Source organism: Peromyscus maniculatus, chromosome 15 (assembly GCF_049852395.1).
Source record: "Peromyscus maniculatus bairdii isolate BWxNUB_F1_BW_parent chromosome 15, HU_Pman_BW_mat_3.1, whole genome shotgun sequence".
Classification (NCBI taxonomy): Eukaryota; Metazoa; Chordata; class Mammalia; order Rodentia; family Cricetidae; genus Peromyscus; species Peromyscus maniculatus.
In genome coordinates, this window is record NC_134866.1 from 78,527,143 (window position 1) to 78,547,455 (window position 20,313).

Here is a 20,313-nt window from a genome sequence, read left to right on the forward strand (position 1 = left end):
AAAGAAAAGGGGGTATAATATAGATATATAGGAGGATATAGAGATGATAAGATAAAAGGATAGATTGATTAACCTACTTTTAAAGAACAACTTGTTTAAAATGTTTTACATTGGTATAGATTTTAGTTTATGTTTAAAATGTTTTACATTGGTATGGATTTTAGTTTATTGATAGAAACTTGAAGTTAATATTGTTATACTGTGTATATATATATTTCTATTCTTGTTTGAGGTATTATGTTTATGTAACTCATTTAAAATTGTAATGGATAATTAAAAATAGATTAATAATTAGTCATCTATGATAATCATATCTGTAGCCATGTTAGTTAAGTTTTCTAGGTATACATAGATATATTTCAGATAGATAGGTAATCTTCAAACACTTCATAGACCTAGAGAATATGGCATTTAAATAACTTAGAATTCTGTTGACGTGAGGCACAATTGCTCCTGGCTGCACCAATTGATCCCGAGAGAATGTTGGGCTTCTAAGACATTTCCATTTGGAAGTTTGTCTTTTTGGCACAAAATGGCCTACTGGGCAAAGAACTGCCCTTGCCTTGATGGCTGACAGTACAAATGCAATGCTGTCCTTTCTGGACAAGCGGGACACAAGGAAAGTGACCACTGTACTCTGCCAAGACAGGGTAAGATGGTCTCTCAAAATTCCTGCTTCTGAAAATGGTCTGTCAGATATTCTAGGCCTGTAGCCAATCTGAATGCACCAACAATGCTGAGAAACATTAGGTGACTGTCCAGGCTGCCAGCTGTCTTGGTCTACTCTTGCAAGATTCCCGAAAGTTGCTTGCATCCATCTACCATTTCTCAGGTACCATTATGTTCCTTCTCAGGTCTTTGATGTGGTTGAAAACTAGATAGTTATAATTTCCTCAGTTATGATAAAAAATAAGTTAGCTATAAAACCTTAAACTCACAAATATAAGATAGATAAGACATCTTCTTTAATATTGTAACTGTAATTCTTGCTCGGTAATTGTTTTGTTATATGTAATTTTTACCATGTTAAAGTTAAAACCTTCCTTTTTAAAAAAAGAAGAAAAGGGGAAGTGCTGTGGATATTACTCTATGTAAATAAAACACTGATGGCCAGTGATCAGGCAGGAAGTATAGGCGGGACAAAGAGAGAGGAGAATTGGGGAAACAGGAAGAAGGAGGAGAGACACTGCAGCCACCGCCAGGAGAAGCAGCTTGTGAAGACGCTGGGAAGCCACCAGCCACGTGGCAAGGTATAGATTTATAAAAATGGGTTAATTTAAGATAAAAGAACAGTTAGCTAGAAGCCTGCCACGGCCATACAGTTTATAAGTGATATAAGCGTCTGAGTGATTATTTTATATGTGGATTGTGGGACTGCGGGGCTTGGGGAACCTGGAGAGAAGCCCTCCGGCAACAAAAGTCTGGTTCCCCTCCATCACAACTAGCTACCTCAGTAGTTTCCTTGGGTCCAATGACCTTCAACTTCACATGACCCAGTGACTAGGCTCCACATTTTTGCTGAGGGTGCCTGAGTTCCAGAGCTGTGTAGTTTTTACTTCTTTCCCACACCGATCTTTATAAAAGATTTATTTTATTTCTAGCTCTGTGTGTGTGTGTGTGTGTGTGTGTGTGTGTGTGTGTGTGTGTGTGTGTGTGTGTAAGAGAGAGACAGAGAAACAGAGAGACAGAAACAGAGAACAATAGAAGATCAATATGAATGATCATAATAACAGAAACCCCAGCACCTGTTTTCCCTGTCTGGGAGGAAAATTCCGTTCTGAGTCACCAGCAGGCAGCTCTGGGCTTGCTCCCACCTCACAAGCTGGGACTCTCCAGGCTCTTCCTCCTCCACTGGCTGCCTGGAGCTGCTGGAGGCCACAGGGCTTCATAGGCACATAGAGCCTCTCTCGGAAACTCCTGTCCCCCCCCCCGTCTACAATATCACGTGATTGCCCCTCTTCTGAGTCCTGTCAGCTGTCTTTCAATTCTTGGTCTTTGTGGGCCCAAATGTCTCTAACGCAGAGCAAAACTTTCCCCGTTCTACACCAAGAAGCTGTATCCCGAACCTATTGTCTCCTGGCTCAGCCACTAGTGCCGTGATTTAGTGCCAATGGAACAGCAAGAATGTGAAGGTGCATTTCCACTGGCCACGCCCACACATGTCCAGTTGCTTCACAGCCCCCTCTGCTTGCCTTAGATAATGGAGTCCGGGGAGATGAGTGCTTTCTTCCCATTCTGAAGTGAAATCGAGCCACAGTCCCTAGATTGGCTTGCTTATCTGGAATTCACGTTGCAAGAAGCAGTGTGATACCCAGGCACTCATCAAAGTCTAACTCACGCTGGGCTGGAATTAGAATCCTCCAACTGCGTGATTTCAGCTCTGTCTACTGAAAATAACGATGCTTATTATGTGGCCCAAATGTGACTTGTGTACAGAAACATATCTCCTGGAGCCCCCACTGGAGGCCGCTGGGGGAGAGGATGGGATATGGGAAGGGGCCACAGGTAAGGGAGGGAGGTTCTTAAAAAATGTTCGTGGGCTTCTGAAACCCACATTCTTTATCCTATGTAAGGGGAGCCAGCAGCCTAGAGGCATCAGAAGTGGGATGAGGAAGAAGGGAGGAGGAGAGGGCTTGTGGTCAGGACACGGCCCACATTCATGTGGCTTCTCCATCAACCATCTCAACACCCGGAGGTGAAGCCTTTCCCGCTTTGAGAGAGTACTCTGCTTTTTAATACTCCTGACAGGTGTCCAGCGGGTCCTTCTAGAGTGGCAATCTGTCTCTTCTTCTGTTATGCAAATGTGCTCACCCTATTTTAGTCGCCAGAGAGAGAGGATCAGAGATGGGAGATGGCCCCGCCGCCGCAGCAAGCTTCTGTCACAGCTGCAGTGAAAAGGCCGCGGAGCATCTCGCATCTCGGAGGGACGGCTGGTGCGAGCCTGCTGTCAGCCCTCTTCCGTGCTTCCGTTCCTTCCGTTCGGAGGCCCCTCCTGCCTCTGTGGCTGAGGCAGACATGGTGTTCCTTTGTACTTCTGAGCTCCGTGCCTTTTGATACTCGGCCTTTGCCCAGATCAGAAGCACTTGAAAAAGCTAGACTGTCACAAGAAGGTGGGCGTCAGTACAGCGTTTTATTCCCCACAGCATCTGCCTTTGCTTCTTTCAAAGAAGAGACCAGGGGCCACGCTTGTAGCTCAGTGGTAGAGCCCGCCTTCCCATCCTAGAGGCTCTAGCACTAAAACCATCGAAATGATACCAAATTTCAATTGTATACAATTAGAGTATTTTGCTCAGAGCCAAATCATTGAAGAATAAAGCAGTTTTTTTTTTTTTTTTTTAAAGATTTGTGGGAAAGCCAGGGGTTTGGAAAGGGAGAGAGCTGTGTGCCGGGATCACCAGAGCCCCGAGTTAATTACGTCTCTTGGACAAACCTGTCAATATTCTTCTCACATTAAAACCACACTCCTCTGCTGCTGTTATTGGTCATGTTAACCCACTGTGACCCCTGAGAGGAGAGGGAGGCGGGGCTCAACTGGGGATGGGTGATACAAATGCACAACAACAGAAATGTAATGACAAATGGCTTGGAAAAAATGTGGCCCAAGGGGAGAGGGGAAGCTCTTAAGACCGCAGCTCATCACTGTCTCCTGTGAACAGCCCGTCTGTCCCGAATCAACACTGCAGGTTCTCAGGGCTGGGCGGAAACCTGGGCAGCTTCTGGTCCCCTCCTCCATCCTTTATGTCCTCCCATCCTCCCCGTTCTACTAGGCAACACTCAAGCTGGGGAAGCACGAGCTGATAGAAAGCATTTGCAAATGAGGGGACATTGTCATCTATTAGCAGCCACTCTTGGAGTGGGGAGGCAGGGGATGGGGTATGGGTGGCGGTGGAGGGGCGGAGGGGGTGGTTCTCATTAGTAGCAGCCTGTGACAGCCAAGCATTAGGTAGGACCGTTTCCGATGGCCTTTTGTTCCTTTCAGGAGGATGTGGCCATTCCTTGTCTCTAAAACCCCAATACCTGGTGTTCCCAGTGGGGTTTCTGATCTAGAGCCGACTTAACAGCATCCACACTCTTGTCATTACTGGTGTGTGCTCTGCAGCGACAACTCAGTGTCAGTTAAGACCTCAGGAAAAGCCCAGGAAGAACCCTACTTCAGATCTGCTGGATCACAGTATGCACTCACTTTTATTAGTGTATATTAATGGTACAAAATAATGAGTTTCAAGTGTACACACACACACACACACACACACACACACACACACACACATACACGCACACACACATTTTGTTGTCTTGTTTCTTGATTTTTCAAGATAGGGTTTCTCTGTGTACCCCTGGCTGTCCTGGAACTCTCTTTGTAGACCAGTCTGGCCTTGAACTCACTGAGATCTGCCTGCCTCTGCCTCCCAAGTGCTGGAATTAAAGGTGTGCACCACCACCCCTCACTCAGTTATTATTTTTTTTTAAAGAAGGGATTCAAGGTATTCCAGGCTGGCCATCTAACTTACTGTGTAGCCATGACTAACCTTGAATTTCTGATCCTCCTGCCTCAACCTACCTAGTGCTGCAATTACAGGTGTGAATATTTAATTTTATGTTATACCGAGGATTGAACTCGGGGCTTCATGCATGTTAGGTGATCACTCTAGCAACCCTGCTCCTTCCTCAGCCCTAGAATCCTTATTTGTAACATGATCCACTTAGCAGAGGATTTCTCCAAGTGTTTTTTGTGTAAACATCCCTACTTGCTCACATGGCCTATGAAGAACACTGGCTAGTGCACTGTGATTTGGTGTTTGACTTGGTGTCTCTGAACGTGAGCACATTGCCATTGCTGGGCACTAGGGAACCCTCCCAGGTAACTGGTCTTCCATTGTGATGGGAGTATTTTCAAGGAGGAAAGACTAGAAAGACAGATGAGCACTCTGAGGGCATTCTCTAGAGGAGATGACTTTGGGGAGGGGCCTTGAGATACGCCCCCAAAGTGGGAGACATAAGCTTCAGGAAGCTTTCAGGTCTGCAAGCCCAGCTCCTAGACTAATAATTGACAAATTCTTTTCCTTTTGTGTATTTCCCAAATGCACGTTGGTCGTAATTTCTCAGTTTCCAAAAAGATTAGCAACAGGACACTTCCTTTAGATGTCAACTTCCCAAAGACACAGGTCATCAGGAAAGTGGTACATCGACCCTTGGCTCACAGCTAAGGTAACAACCAGAAAGACGATCCCAGGAGGTGGAAAAGGCAGTATCATTGAGGTGGGAAGTGAAAGGTGGTTCCAGAACCCAAGGACAAAGTGGGGGCCTGGAGGTGGATACAGATGACTGTCACCTGAGAGTTTAAGGTGTCACAGAGCTGACACCCTCACTCTCCTAAGTCTAGTGATTGACAGTTAAACACACACCATCCAGCCGTGGAAAACAATGTAACCTGGACTGTGGGGAATATGGCGTTTACAAGCCATGTACACTTGGTAAAACTCCTTAGCCTTCATTGTCTCACTTTTCCATATGAGAAGCAGAGATCATGCATTGACCCTGGGACTGTTGAGAAGAAGGATGAGAACATATTTGTGGTATATGTCATGTCCTCTTTCCAGTATCCATTCAGGTCCAGTTGCTCAAGACCCTGAACTGTTTAGTAATAACTCTGTCTCCTCAATGGTGATTTGTTGGTCGGACAGACTGAGCCAACTGTGGTCTTCTACAAGCAGACACAAACATAGAAGCGTGCAGTCCCTACTCCATACCCTTCTAATGTCACCTGAGAAGATGGGAGAGATGGGAGGAACTTGGCACTCACCTGATGCTACTCCAGGGATCTAGTTAGTCACGTGTTCAGAGGTAGCACCTTATTGTTGAACTCCATTGGGACAAGGTGGGGTTTTTTTTGGGGGGGGGGCAGGGGCAGTTTGAATATGCAATGGAAACAACCTACATTATGAAAACTATATGTAAAGTGCTATATACAGTCCCTAGCAAATGCATGTTCTTGAAAATTGTTAGCCATTATTATTACATATGGAATTCACTATGCATACAGACCTCGTCTACAAAGACATTCCTCCCGGCCAACTGTAACCAAGCAACAGGAAATCATTTTTCTCTTTTCCCTTCACCCCTACCCCCACTTCATTTACAGAAAAAAGATCACTAATGAAACCAGCTGATTTTTTTTTTCTTAAAGGAGTTAGTAAACTCTGAGCAGACTCTCCAGGCCACGGCTGAGCTCAGGACAGCTTTGGGCCCTCCTCCTCTTTCCCTCCAGCCTGATATCTATACACTGGGAAGGACGGTGGCAAGGCCAGCCGGAGGACAAAAGCTGAGCACATGGCATCCCCTGGGCCTGTTTGTTTTCATTTTTAGAAGCTTCAAACACGTAGAAAAAGATAAAGAACAGTTAAATGCTTGTGTTCCCACCCTGTGCTTACTCCATTTTACTGAAATAACAATCACAGGAAAAGAAGACATTGAAAATTCTAACTAATCTAAATTCTCTCCATGTTCATTTTCTTTCTTTCTTTTCTTCTTTTTGTTGTTGTCTTTGGTTTTTGGTTTTTCGAGACTGCTTTGGCTGACCTGGAACTCACTCTGTAGAACAGGCTGGCCTTGAACTCACAGAAATCTACCTGCCTCTGTCTCCTGAATGCTGGGATCAAAGGTGTACACCACCATGCCCAGCATCTCATTCATATTCTTATAGCCACTTTTATTCATGAATCCATGAGAAGAATCTATCATCTCATCATCTGTAGTTTAAAAACTTACATACACAGTAAGTTCTATTCTGAAGGGTGATTTTTGTTTTTTGATTTTTTTCTTATTGACTCTTTGTGGATTCCACATCGTGTATCCTCATCCCATTCATCTCCCCATCTCTTCATATCCACCCTCTGCCCTTGCAACCTCCCCACCAAAATAAAATAAAATTTAAAAGAAAAAACAAAAACAAAAACCAAACAAACCAACTAACATAAAAAAAAAGTTTTGGCGTGGAAGCTGTAGTGTGGTGACGTCGTGAGTCACACAGTATATGAAGGGTGATTTTTTTTATTGGTATTATTTTTAGATTTTTTTAATGTTAATACATGTACATCTAGCTTATTGTTGAAACTGAGTGTCAGGTTTCAACACGTATGTGTAGAAGTTTCCACTCATCCATCATGGTTAATAGATACTTGGTTGTCTTCCATATTTTCTCATTGTAAGCATGGCAACAGTGGACATCCTTGCATATGAACTACCTTTGATCTTCACTCTGAAACCTTTGGCTAGAGCCTAATGCATAAAACATCGGACATATCAACACATAATTATGAAGCTTTGTTGATCTGAGAGTCAAAAAACGGGAGCAGGGAATCTTAATTAACTTCCCCAGATTTGCAAATAGACTTGGTCTGTAGCATAAAGAATTGTCAGTTCAACTTGAAGTCAATATATTTACTCAAGAAGACATGGCTAATAACACCAGGCAGGAGGTGATAAGCATGTAATTAGAAGTACCATCAGTGCAGTTAGAGCTTCCACTGTGCGGATTTGTGGTGAAGAGATCAGGAGGCAGAAGGCATCTGGATCTTGATAATTAAGTGGGATTTCGTCTGGCAACAGTGGGGGATGGTCAAGACATGGTTAATAATGTGAACACAAGTAAAAAGACAGAAACACATATGTAATGAGCATAGTAAAAAAATGTCTTTTAGACATGTAAAAATAACTTAGTCAAGAACCCCACTACACCCAAGGCTGCACCTGATAACCAGAACCCAGTGACATTACTCACTCTGGATAACCAGACACAGTCCTAGAACCCCATGTCGCCTACTGGACAGTATATAAGCAGAGACCAAGAGCAATGCTCTGCTCTGCACATCTGGAGAGATGCTACCTTGATCTGCCCAGCAGCTAGAGAGTATCCCCCCAGGATCCCGACCCTCTAATCAGAGACTTCTGTTAGAGACTGGACCTGACCTTCAGCTAAGATATTCGAAAGGTGAGCAGCCTTGGAGAGATAGGCTTAGGACTGTAGTTAGGAACTTAAGAGTGTGAACCTTGTGTGACGACCCTCAGTGTAATAAAATATAACTTTTGTTATACTAACAACGTATATCTACCTTCCTGCTGGCGACAATGTAAGGCATGGGCTTCAGGCAAAGGGAGACACCGGGGTCCACATTGCTCTTTCTGCTCCAGGAAGAGTAACATCACAGATTTGGTCAGATTTTAGAACAATGACGAATCTGTGCTCTGATGGTGGCCCAGGAATACCAGATCTTTTAAGATGGTGGACTGGCTATGGCACCTCTTCCTTTCCTCTCTGGACAGCCAGGTGTGCAGGGCAGAGATGGACTTTACCTTGAGGCAACCAACTTGCTCCTTTCTCTTTGGTCAGTGGACTTGGGTCCTCTGCCCACTACCCTCATGTTAGTGACTGGCGCTAAACTTCCTATTGGGGCTTAGAAGAGGAAAATGCTGCTTGTTGGTCTGTTCTCAGCTCCAATCACATCTCGTAGTCAATGCCAGCCTAGAATGGTAGGCAGCAGACAGAGAGGTTTGGGGAAGAAGTTACAAGCAGTTGACCTGGAAGGATAGGTTTGGGTCAGATTGCGATGAATGTGGATGCCAGACTGATGTCCAAGGAGTACTGAGCACCAGTGATTATTCTATGAAGTCCAGTCTCAATTAAGAGGCATCAAGTTTAGAGGCCATGCAAGAGATCCAATATGCAACCAATTAAAACCTTACTTCTGAAAGAAAAAAAATGAAAAATTTTAAAAAAAAGCTATGAGAATTTTCCAGACTGCTAGATGATAGATATAGAAAAAGGTATAAAGAAATTTGATTTTTAAGAATAATTAATGATTAAAGTTATGTGTATTGTTCTGGTGGGAGCTCCACCTCAGCCCCTAGCACCCTGGCATCCATATACCCAAAGAGTCTGAGATGTTCTGGTGGAAAGTCCACCTCAACTCCCCTCCTGCATCTCTGTCCGCAAATCTGCCCCCTCAAAGCCTGCCAAACACGGCTCCTCCCCTAGAGATATTCAAGACCACTCCCACAGGGTATTTAAGAAATTCTTCATCCCAGAAAACAGACAAGTGGTTTTCTAGTCTCTCATCCCTGTCTCCTCTCTGGGGGTCTGGAGAATCACCCAGGAATGCTTTACCCATTAAACCGGGGTTTTTCTAATTCGGTCTGATTTGGTCTGATTTGGATTGCTGTGTTATCGGAGAGGCTTAAGGGGGTGAAAAAAACCCTTTCATGTATGGGTGTGTTTGCCTGATGTATGTCTGTGCACCATGTGCCTGCTTGATACCTGCTGGGACCAGAAGGCATCAGATCCCCCTGAGACTTGGCTTACAGATCCTTGTGGGTGCTGGGAATTGAATCCCGATCCTCTAGAAGAGCAGTCAGTCTTGCTGAGCCACCTCTCCAGCCCTGGGAAATATTTCAGTGCTTTCAGATTGGATAACAGATAGAAAAATAATCAAGAAGGATGCCGGAGGCTCTTTGCTGTTACATTGGAGCTGCTGGGTCGTCAGTCTCTCTCCATTAGGCTGTGAATAATGCAAGCCTGGGGCAGGTGGGGAGACATGGAGTAATGCTGAGTGGAGACGTGTCTGCTGTGTTGCCTAGCAACTTTGCATACTCCACCTAGAATGGCTACCCTTATTAAGGGCTGACCGTGTCTGAAAACTCCTCTCGACACTCTGTAATGTAGTTGATTCCTCTAGTCATCATAGCAAGCAATGAGCTAGGGACCACTGCTAGTTCAATTTTTTTGATGAAGAAACCAACGCTCAGAGAGTTTTCATGCTTGGCTTAGGTCACAAAGCAAGTAATTGGTCCATTGGCCATAGGCATTCAGGTAGTCTGGCCCCAGAATCAGCTCCTAACTGTATTCCTTTAGCCTAATACTCTTTGAAAATTACATGAAACATAATAGCTGCTGAAGATTACTGTCTGCCCTGGATGACATCACAGTGTCAAAAAATGTAGTTTTTTTTTTTAATGAGATGATCAGAATAAAATGATCCCTTCTTTTCCCCTACACCCTTTCTTTCTTTCCTTTCTTCCTTCACCTCCTTAACTTCCTCCTCCTCTTCCTTCTTCTTTTTGAGACTGGGCTTCATGTAGCCCTGGCTAGTCACAAACTTGTTTTGTAGCCAAGGATGGCCTTGAACTCCTGTTTCTCCTGCTTTAGCCTCTCTGCATATTCTGTGATCTCTTCTTTTGGTAAATGTAGATGATGAATAGAGAGAGATATAATATAAGAAAAGTTATATTCTATTATTTCTTCATCTGCAAAAGGCATTAGAAACCCTCCCTTTCCCTGCAAGCCTGGGGCATGACGATGTTATATAACAATTTCCTCCCAACTAAAAACATTCCACTTATTGCTAGAATTCAGGAGGCTGAGGCAGGAAGATCTCTGTGAGTTAGAGGCCAACATGGTCTGCATAGAAAGTTCTGGATAAACCGGAGCTACATAGTGAGACTGTGTTTCAAAAACAACAACAAAACAAAACATTCCATACCACAGGGAAGTTCTTTAAGACCTCAGAAGTTCTTGGAGGTGGGGGGTGGCATTAAGACTCAAAGGTTAAACAATTCAGAAGGCTCAGGAATTTCCTGAAGCTTATCAGATTCATAAAACCCCCTCCCTCCCCAAGGTTATATAAGCAGTAAGGACTTGTGAAGAGAAGTGACTCTCCAACTTGTCCAATGGACAGCAAGTTGTTCAGAGAGTGACAGCTCTCATGCATTGTCACTCATGGTAGGATGGGCTTTCAGTGATGTTGATGTATTTGTGTCATCCGCATTTCCGTAATTCCTTACCTCTACTCCTGTAAGTAACCCAATAAACTCATTGCCTCACCAAGTTGGACTTTGATGGTATCATTACTGTTGTCAGTTCCCCATATGGAGTGAACAGGCATTTGTTCACATCTTCCAAGAATAGTGTCACAGAACAGATGGTCCCTCAGACGATACTCCATATACCTAATTTTTTTTTTTTTTGCCAAGATCTTCCTATGTTCCTATCAGCCCTATGAAATCTGAGGCCCCATGGGCTTGGTACTTCCTGATACTTTTTAACGGGCTTAACAACATGATGTTTTATTGAATAAAAAAGCAAACAAATAACTGGCCACTTCTATATATGCTATGGGATGCTTCAAACCAAGAATGTGCGGGAAAGCTTCATACTGCTGATGGCATTCCATTTTGAAGGATGAACTGAGCTAGGGGATTAGATGGGGGAAGGGTTTCTGGGCAGAGGGCCTATCTTACACAAGAGCAGATGTGGTATATTTAGGGGAACTGTCACCTGTCACTATCTGCAGGAGAGAATGTAAGGAGCAAGGCAGACTGTGAAACTGAAGAGGTACCCAGGGACCACATCGCAAAAGCTTTGTGCACCACAAGGAGGAGTTGGGTTTAGGGCCTGAGGGCAATGGGGAGTGGTGGATGAAGGGACCGGAGCTTCCGGTGGGAAGCACATGGTATCTTTTCCCCTGTCCTTAGCCAGGGACAAAGGTAGGGGTCAGTGTTCCGAAACACCACTGAGGGAGGCCATGGAGAAGTTAGAAGACTTCTCTAGCACTCACACACTGAGATTGGAAGGTTCCAGGTGGTTCAGTAGGCAAGGAACACAGAGAGAGTCTCTGCCACCTCTGCTCCCCAGCCCCCAGTTCAATAAAAACCATTTAATAAATGTTGCCTTGAGCTTAGGACAATAGTTCCAGTTTCTGAATGATGCTAAACAAACCACCATTTTATAGCAAGTATTTGTGCAAAGCAGGGTTCTCAGCACTGACAATTATAAAATCAAGACATTAATTGACTGTAAAAAACTGAAGATGCTCTATGAACTAAAGTATCGAAAATTCAGCCAAGATTTAATGCTTTATGTGAAAATAAACACACACATTCATCCATTAACATGCAAATTTGCTTTCATGTATACAGACAGATTCTTGATTCTGACATTTATTCAATTGTAGAAACTGAAGTAGCCAGTCACTTAACAGAGGCAAGACAGACATTGTGGAGACAAAGACAGATACAATTCTGACCTGTTAAAAAGCCCAGATGTGCCAACAGGACAGGAGGGGGTGACAGCTCCAGGTTAGATTAGGGTAAAGAAAGGTGCGCAAGAAAGAGATAGGGGTTCATTCGGGTCCCCTAGAGACACCTGGAGTTGACCGAGGCCAGACAGGCATTTACTGTGAAATGTGAACAGAAGTTCTTAGGGGAAAGTAGAAATGAAGACTGTTCCACACACTCTGCCCTATCATGGAACTGCAGATAGTGATGGTCGATAAGTTTTCTGCACCCTGATGCAACAATCCAAATCAAACCAAATCAGACTGAATTAGAAAAACCCCGGTTTAATGGATAAAGCGTTCCCAGGTGATTCTCCAGACCCCCAGAGAGGAGACAGGGATGAGAGACTGGAAAACCACTTGTCTGTTTTCTGGGATGCTGCTTAAATACCCCGTGGGAGTGGTCTTGAGCATCTCTTGGGGAGGAGCCATGTTTGGCAGGCTTTGATGGGTTGGGTTTGGGGACAGAGATGGGGGAGGGGAGTTGAGGTGGAGCTTCCACCAGAACAGTGGTGAGGGAGGGAGAAAAGGAAGGTTTGAGGAGGTGAGTGCAACTGAGGGCAGGGGCTGGGAAGATATGGTGGTGTGTCTTTGAGAAAGGAAAATCATGGGATAAGCAGCATCCTTTCCTGAATATACAGAGAGACAGAGATGGACAGACACACAGAGATACACACACACACACACACACACACACAGGAGAGACAGACAGACAGACAGACAGACACACACACACACATACACATACACACACACACACAGAGGTGGTACACAATGATAACTTGTGCAAGTCTATGGTTGGGGTGACCATTGTCCTACTTTGCCCCGGGGCAATACTTAAGATTTCTATGTGAGGACCGTTCCAGATCACCTAGGACATGTTGGTCATCTTTCACAAAGTGTACCCCTCATTTTTATAAAGTATACACCACATGACCATCACCTACATTAAGTCCCAGGAGGTTTCCTCTTGTCTACTGGTCAACACTCCTTTCCTAAAGTAAACACCTGTCATGGTTTGGACATGAAGTGTCTTCTAAAAGGTTCATGTATTGAACTGAAGGGTTGGTCCCTAGAGGATAGTACTTTTTTGGGAGGTTTTGGGGACATGAGGATCTGGGGCCCAGCTGGCAGAATAGATCACTGGAGGCTTGTCCTTGTAAGTTTATCATGTCCCAGGCTCCTCTGTCTGTCTCTTTGCCATGAGCAAAGCAGTATCTGCCACCATATAATTTGCTGCACCACAGGCCTAGACTTGGTGGCCCTGAGGAGTATGGACTGAACTCCCTGAAACCTAAGCTAAAATATTTTTTTTCTTCCTTTCAAGTAGGTCTGTCAGGTACTTAGGTATTTTGTCACAACTATGGGAAGGTGTAGGGAGCTGCCATTCTAAGATGGCGCTGGCATCCTGGTAGCCTAGCTGTAAACAACTCCATATTTGGCTATGATGCACGAGTATGGTAATTGGCCTTATGTCCTCAGCCTATCCCGTGGCTCCCCGTGCTAGCATTCTGGCGGGACCCAATCACAGTATGGCACGTTTGCCTGATTCCCTATATAAGCAGCTGCAGTTTAGTCCTCGGGGCCGCCCCTCACCTCCTGCTCTCCCTTAACCAAGAGGCGCTCCAATAAAGTGTGTTCTGAGAAGGATCCTCGCATGGTGGTCGTTCTTCCTCGCTGGCCGAGGAGCGCGCCGCAACTGGTGCCGAAACCCGGGACGGAAACTTCGGACACCAACTGGTGCCGAAACCCGGGAACGGGAAGGAAACTTTGGACACCAGGTGAGGGGTCGAAGAGGATTCAGAACTCAGCACACGGAGCGGTGACGTCGGTGAGTTCTCCAGGAACGGTGACGTCGGTGAGTTCGCCAGGAACGGCGATGACGTCGCTAAGTTCTCCAGGTATGCTGATTGCTGGGATTAATCCGTTTGTGCTTGTTCTTGTGTTCATTCTTATGACAATTGTTGTTCTTCTTTGCTGTTTTGTACATGCATGTCTCAAGGAAGAACGCAATGTGGAAATCATTAGAAAGGGACGCAAGGCATTAATTAAGCACCAGGATAGTCTATCAGAATCAGACTTTAAAGGGGAGAACTTAAGTAGGCCTAAAAAGAAGAAAGAAAAGAATGAAGAAAAGGAAGAAAATTCAGAAAAGAAAGGGGATCCTTTGTATCTAGTACTAGAGAGATTTGCAAAACTTGATTTATCTGATAATGAATTAGATTCAGATGAGGAGGAAAATTTAGAGAAAGCCACCGCTGAATATGAGGAAGAGAAATACGGGTGGCGGTGGCGGCCTCCTCCTTATAATATTTCTGCTGGGGTGAATGTGGAACCAACGGCACCTTCGGGACCACATCCACCCCCGGCAACACCTTCGAGTCTGCAAACAGGTGGAGGTTGTCATTTTATCAGGAGAGACACCTGGGCGCGGCTAGCGTCCGCATTTCCAGTCTTTGAAGATCCGCAAACAAACAACAGATATCATGAACCTGTGCCTTATAAACAATTAAAAGGCCTGGTAGAGGCTGCTCGAGCTTACAGAGTAACAGCCAGTTCTAGTGTGCAGTTTCAGAATGGTTCCCGAGTAGCAAATTTGTCTAAACGATTGTCCAGTTATCTTATAGGAAATTGGTCCGGAGAATTTGAAGAGACCTTGGAGAAACTGAGAGTGGCAGTGGTGACCATCAACTCCACACGAGTGGACCTCAGCATGGCAGAGGGACTGTCCTCCTGGATTGCCTCTACCTTTTCCCTGTTTAGAATGGGTGGGGATAGGGTATATTTTTGGCATGCTGCCTTGGAGGATGCGTGTTTTGTCTGTGGTTGGTCTGCCGTTTTCGAGCACGTACAAAAAGGGACAAGGTCATTATCACTCAAGCATTAGCCGCTCTGGAGTGTGGCTCCTCCCCCCAGATCTGGCTTTACCTAATATCCACACAGCCTTTGCACCCCCAGGACTGGTTAGTCCATTGCACTCGGGAAGGTGTGTGGACAATTGTTGCATGCATAGCCTTTGCACCCCTGGGACTGGCAGTCCATTGCACTCGGGAAGGTATGTGAACAGCTTTCACATATTACTTGTATTGAGCACAGGATGCCAGGCTCGTGCACTGCACTTGAAGTGTAGGACATTTTCCTTCCTTCAAGGAGAGCAAGTCTGACTGCATATGAGTCACATAGCCTTTGCACCCTTAGGACTGGTTAGTCCATTGCACACGGGAAGGTATGTGGACCATTGTTACATGCATAGCCTTTGCACCCCTGGGACTGGTTAGTCCATTGCACTCGGGAAGGTATGTGGACCATTGTTACATGCATAGCCTTTGCACCCTTAGGACTGGTTAGTCCATTGCACACGGGAAGGTATGTGGACAATTGTTACATGCATAGCCTTTGCATCCCAGGGACTGGTTGGTCCATTGCACTCGGGAAGGTATGCAGGCAATTATGCACAGTTAACTCATCCTCGATCGGTCAACACATCATGAGGTGGGGACCTGATCGGATGAAATACTTGTGTTGCAGAAATCAGACCTATACTCTCTCCTGCTGCTTAATTAATTAATAAAGAGGGGGGAGATGTAGGGAGCTGCCATTCTAAGATGGCGCTGGCGTCCTGGTAGCCTAGCTGTAAACAACTCCATATTTGGCTATGATGCACGAGTATGGTAATTGGCCTTATGTCCTCAGCCTATCCCGTGGCTCCCCGTGCTAGCATTCTGGCGGGACCCAATCACAGTACGGCACGTTTGCCTGATTCCCTATATAAGCAGCTGCAGTTTAGTCCTCGGGGCCCCTCACCTCCCGCTCTCCCTTAATCAAGAGGTGCTCCAATAAAGTGTGTTCTGAGAAGGATCCTCGCATGGTGGTCGTTCTTCCTCGCTGGCCGAGGAGCGCGCCGCAGGAAGGCTAAGATACTACTATTTAAAAACATCTTGCCATAGATTAATATTGCTGGTTTTTGAACCTTGTATAAATAGAATTACAAAATATCTTCTCTTTTAAGCTTAGCTTTTTTCCCATTCAGTTTTACATCTTAATATATTGCTGTAACCTATTCTCTGTTTTCCAAACGATACAATTTTTCATTTCCAAGGTTTTGTTTTGTATATATGTGTATGTATGCCATGAAGCCTGGAGGAGGTGTTGGATCTTCTGGAGCTGGAGTTACAGGTGAATGTAACCTGGGTCCTGGGAACGAAACTCAGGTCCTCTGGAAGCGCAGCAAGCTCTCTTAACCACTGAGACACCTGTCTCACCACGTTATTTTCTTAAGAGTCTTTTGAGAAGCAAAGGCAGAGTTTTCATTTAGAGGTACAACTTATTAACTTCCCCTATTACTAAGTATTTTTGTGTCCTGTTAAGAAAATGACGGTTTAGCCGGGCGGTGGTGGTGCACGCCTTTAATCCCAGCACTCGGGAGGCAGAGGCAGGCGGATCTTTGTGAGTTCGAGGCCAGCCTGGTCTACAGAGCGAGATCCAGGAAAGGCGCAAAGCTACACAGAAAAACCCTGTCTCCAAAAACCAAAAACCAAAAAAAAAAAAAAAGAAAATGACGGTTTAACATATGGAAAATACTCATTTTTCTCCTGGAAGCTTCCTATCTTCTCTTTTGCATTTAGAAACACGATCTACTGCAAATGAAATTTTATTATGATTTTTAAGAAATATTGAGAATCACACCCCAATCCCAGTAGCTATTTGGTATTTCTACACAATTTGTTGACAAGTGAATTACCACGGAGCTTAATCCATGATCACATGTGTGAGGGTTTATTTTTAGCCTATGAGTCATCAGTATTTGTGCCAATGCCACAACCAACTGGTTATCATCATTTTATAGTAACTTTCAAATTCAGGAAATGTAAGTGTTACAGATTTGATCTTCTTTTTCTTTTTAAATTGTTTAGGCTACTTTGTATTGTATGTAAATTTTAACATTTTAGTAATTAAAAAAAAATCTCCGAGAGTTTCTATTGGAATTACATCTAATCAACATACATATTAACTTTTGAAAATTAATATCCTAAAAATAATATTGAATCTTCTAATCCATAAATTTGGTATGTCTTCATAGGTGAAAGTCTTAATATCCCTTTCATAGCAACTGATAGAATAAGTGGGGAAAGGAATCATCAAGGAAGTAGGAGTTTGAACAGCATAATTCAATACCTTGCTCTAACTGAACAATGCACCCAAAGAGTTGCAGAACATATTCTTGTCAAGTGCATTTAGGACATTTACCAAATACAATGTGTCAGACTGTGAAGCAGAGAGACATCACTACAGAGCCTACAGACATGAAAATAAAATAAGAATGTGTCCTGAGAATTGACTTTTTAGAATACTGGCATGTGTGTGTATGTGTGTTGATGGAGTGGAACCCAGGGCACATGTTGGAACAGTGCTTTACCACTGGGATACACTTCCAGCCCCTAGAAGACTGACTTTTAAATAAGGAGAAACATGAGCGAAGTTTGATTCTAGAAAGAATACTCTGGCTGCAGCCTGGAGAATGAATTAGATGGATGCAAGACCAGTCAGTGAAGGTGTTACTTCACTGAAATATTTCAGCCAAAACGTAATGATGACTTAGGAAAATGGTGGCAAGTGGACTGAAGGAAAGATCAAATAAAAGGCTGCGGGAGAAAGATGAGCCAAGGCTCAGCAATAAGCCACACGCAAAGCATGCACTGGATGTAATAGCGACACAGATGTGGATCCCAGCTTACAAATAATGCTTCCCTGTGATTAGTATCAGAGGCAGTATTAATGTCTGAGAGGCCATCCTCTAGTTTAGACACAGCCAGGTTATGCAGGAGTGACCTCGGTTACACCGCCCGATCTAACTGGTGCATCTGATCACAGCACAAAGACCCTTGGATCTGCCTCTTTGAGCCACTGTGATGGCAAGGTTCTTCCAGGCAGCAATTATTGATTTAAAAATTTATAAGATTAAGCAGAACCTTCATAAATTTCCTTTGTTTGGCTCAAAGTCATAGACATTAGAAGATGGCTATTGCAAAAATCAATATACTTTCCTTTTAAAATGGAGCAGAGCTCTTTGTCACCATGGCATCTGTAATCTGTTAGGCATTAGCACCTCCTGCCTGAGGTACAGGCCAAGGTTTGACAAAACAGCATTCTCAGGCTGCTTTATCATCACCTTTGTCAAAGCAGAAGATGTGGTGGAGCCTGGGGTTCTGGGCTCATCTAGTTTGCTTTTAATTCTGCCTCTGGAGCTGTGGAATGTTGGAGTTGGAGCATTTTGGAAAGGAAGACATCAAGACAGACAGAGAGAGAGAGAGAGAGAGAGAGAGAGAGAGAGAGAGAGAGAGAGAGAGAGAGAGAGAGATTTGTAGATACCTAGCTACTTTTACACAGACCTGGGACTTGAGTAATCTTCCCTCTACCATCAACATGCTGGGATCCTAGCATTCAGACAGGCATCTAGCTTTTTCCTGCTTTATATTTGGGGAAACATATAACTTGATGGATCTTCACATCCAGCCTCAGCTCTTTCACATTGTTCCTATTGAAGGGAAGATGTGGCCTGAGGTACAAAGAGCAAAAGAGGGACTATTTGGGTTGATTTCAAAGACTCTAGGCAAGAACCTTCTTCCCATCTACTTCTAATACCTAAGATGTCTAAGACAAATGTTTTCATTCTACAAGGAAGATAAGGTCCACAGAGCAAATGTCCTCAGGAAGGGAAATCTGAGAGCTCCAACTGATATGAATAGCCACATGCTGACCTTGGACGTCTCCTGAGAGCACTTTTTATAGTCAGAAGGGAACAGCATGCAAGGGCATCTGGAGCCTTAGGAGGAATTAGAGACGTTACTGAACTCGAAAGGAAAAGAAGCAGTGTGTGCTTTGGAGGTGGGAGAGATTGTAAGGTAGAAGCAGAAGTTTCACAGACAAAATTATTCTATAATGTCAACTTGACTTGACTCTGTCAGTCTGAGGTGGCCACATCCTGATTCTGTACCTCCACACTGACACACTACCATCCTGGGTGCCAGCAACAAAGACTGAGGAGAAGGGAATGTCATAAAGCCAGTGAGTAGCCATCTAGCTGTGTTCCAGAGAGGAATACCAAGACTAACAGAACTAAGCCTCACCTCAGCTTCTATCATAGGGTTGTCTTGAAAACTCTCTGAGGAAAGACTGAGGCAGGGAAGCTATTTCAAATAATCCTATAGTGGTGGGTACACATTTGTCCAAACACACATTTGTACAACACCAGAGGTGAACCTTAGTGCAGTGGTTTGAATGAGACTGGCCCCCGTAGGCTCATATGGTTGAATGCTTAGTCACTGCGTAGTGGAACTGTTTGGGAAGGTTTAGGAGATGTGGCCTTGTTGGAGGAAGTGTATCACTGGGGATGGGTTTTGAGGTTTCAAAAGCCCACACCAGATCAGGATATAAAGCTCTCAGCTACTGCTCCAACACTATGCCAATCTGTTTCCCACCATGATGATAATGAACTAACCCTCTGAAACTGTAATCAAGCCTCCAATTAAATGCTTTCTTTCATAAGAGTTGTCTTGGTCATGGTTGTGGTAATATTGTGTTCCCCAAAATATTGTGTACCCTAATAAACTTATCTAGGGTCAGAGAACAGAACAGGCACTAGATACAGAGGCCAGAAAATGGTGGCATGCACACTTTTAATCCTATCACTTGGGAGGCAGAGATCCATCTGGATCTCTGTGACTTTAAAGCCACACTGGAAACAGCCAGGGATGGTGACTCACACCTTTAATCCCAGGAAGTGAGCCTTTAATCCCAGGGAGTGATGGCAGAAAGAGAAAGGTATATAGGGCATGAGGACCAGAAACTAGAAGCTTTTGGCTGGTTAAGCTTTCAGGCTTTCGAGAAGCAGTTCAGCTGAGATCCATTTGGATGAGGACTCAGAGGCTTCCATTCTGAGGAAACAGGATCAGCTGAGGAACTGGCGAGGTGAGGAAGCTGTGGCTTGTTCTGCTTCTCTGATCTTCCAGCATTCACCCCAATACCCGGCCTCAGGTTTGATTTTATTAATAAGTATCTTTAAGATTCCTGCTACACATGGTGTCTCCTCACAGCAATAGAACAGTAACTGAGACACCTAGTGTGAACCATGGGCTGTGAGCAGTGACTGTGTGCCAACATATTCCTCATTGGCAGCTATGTACCCATGGAGAAGGATGCCGGCAAG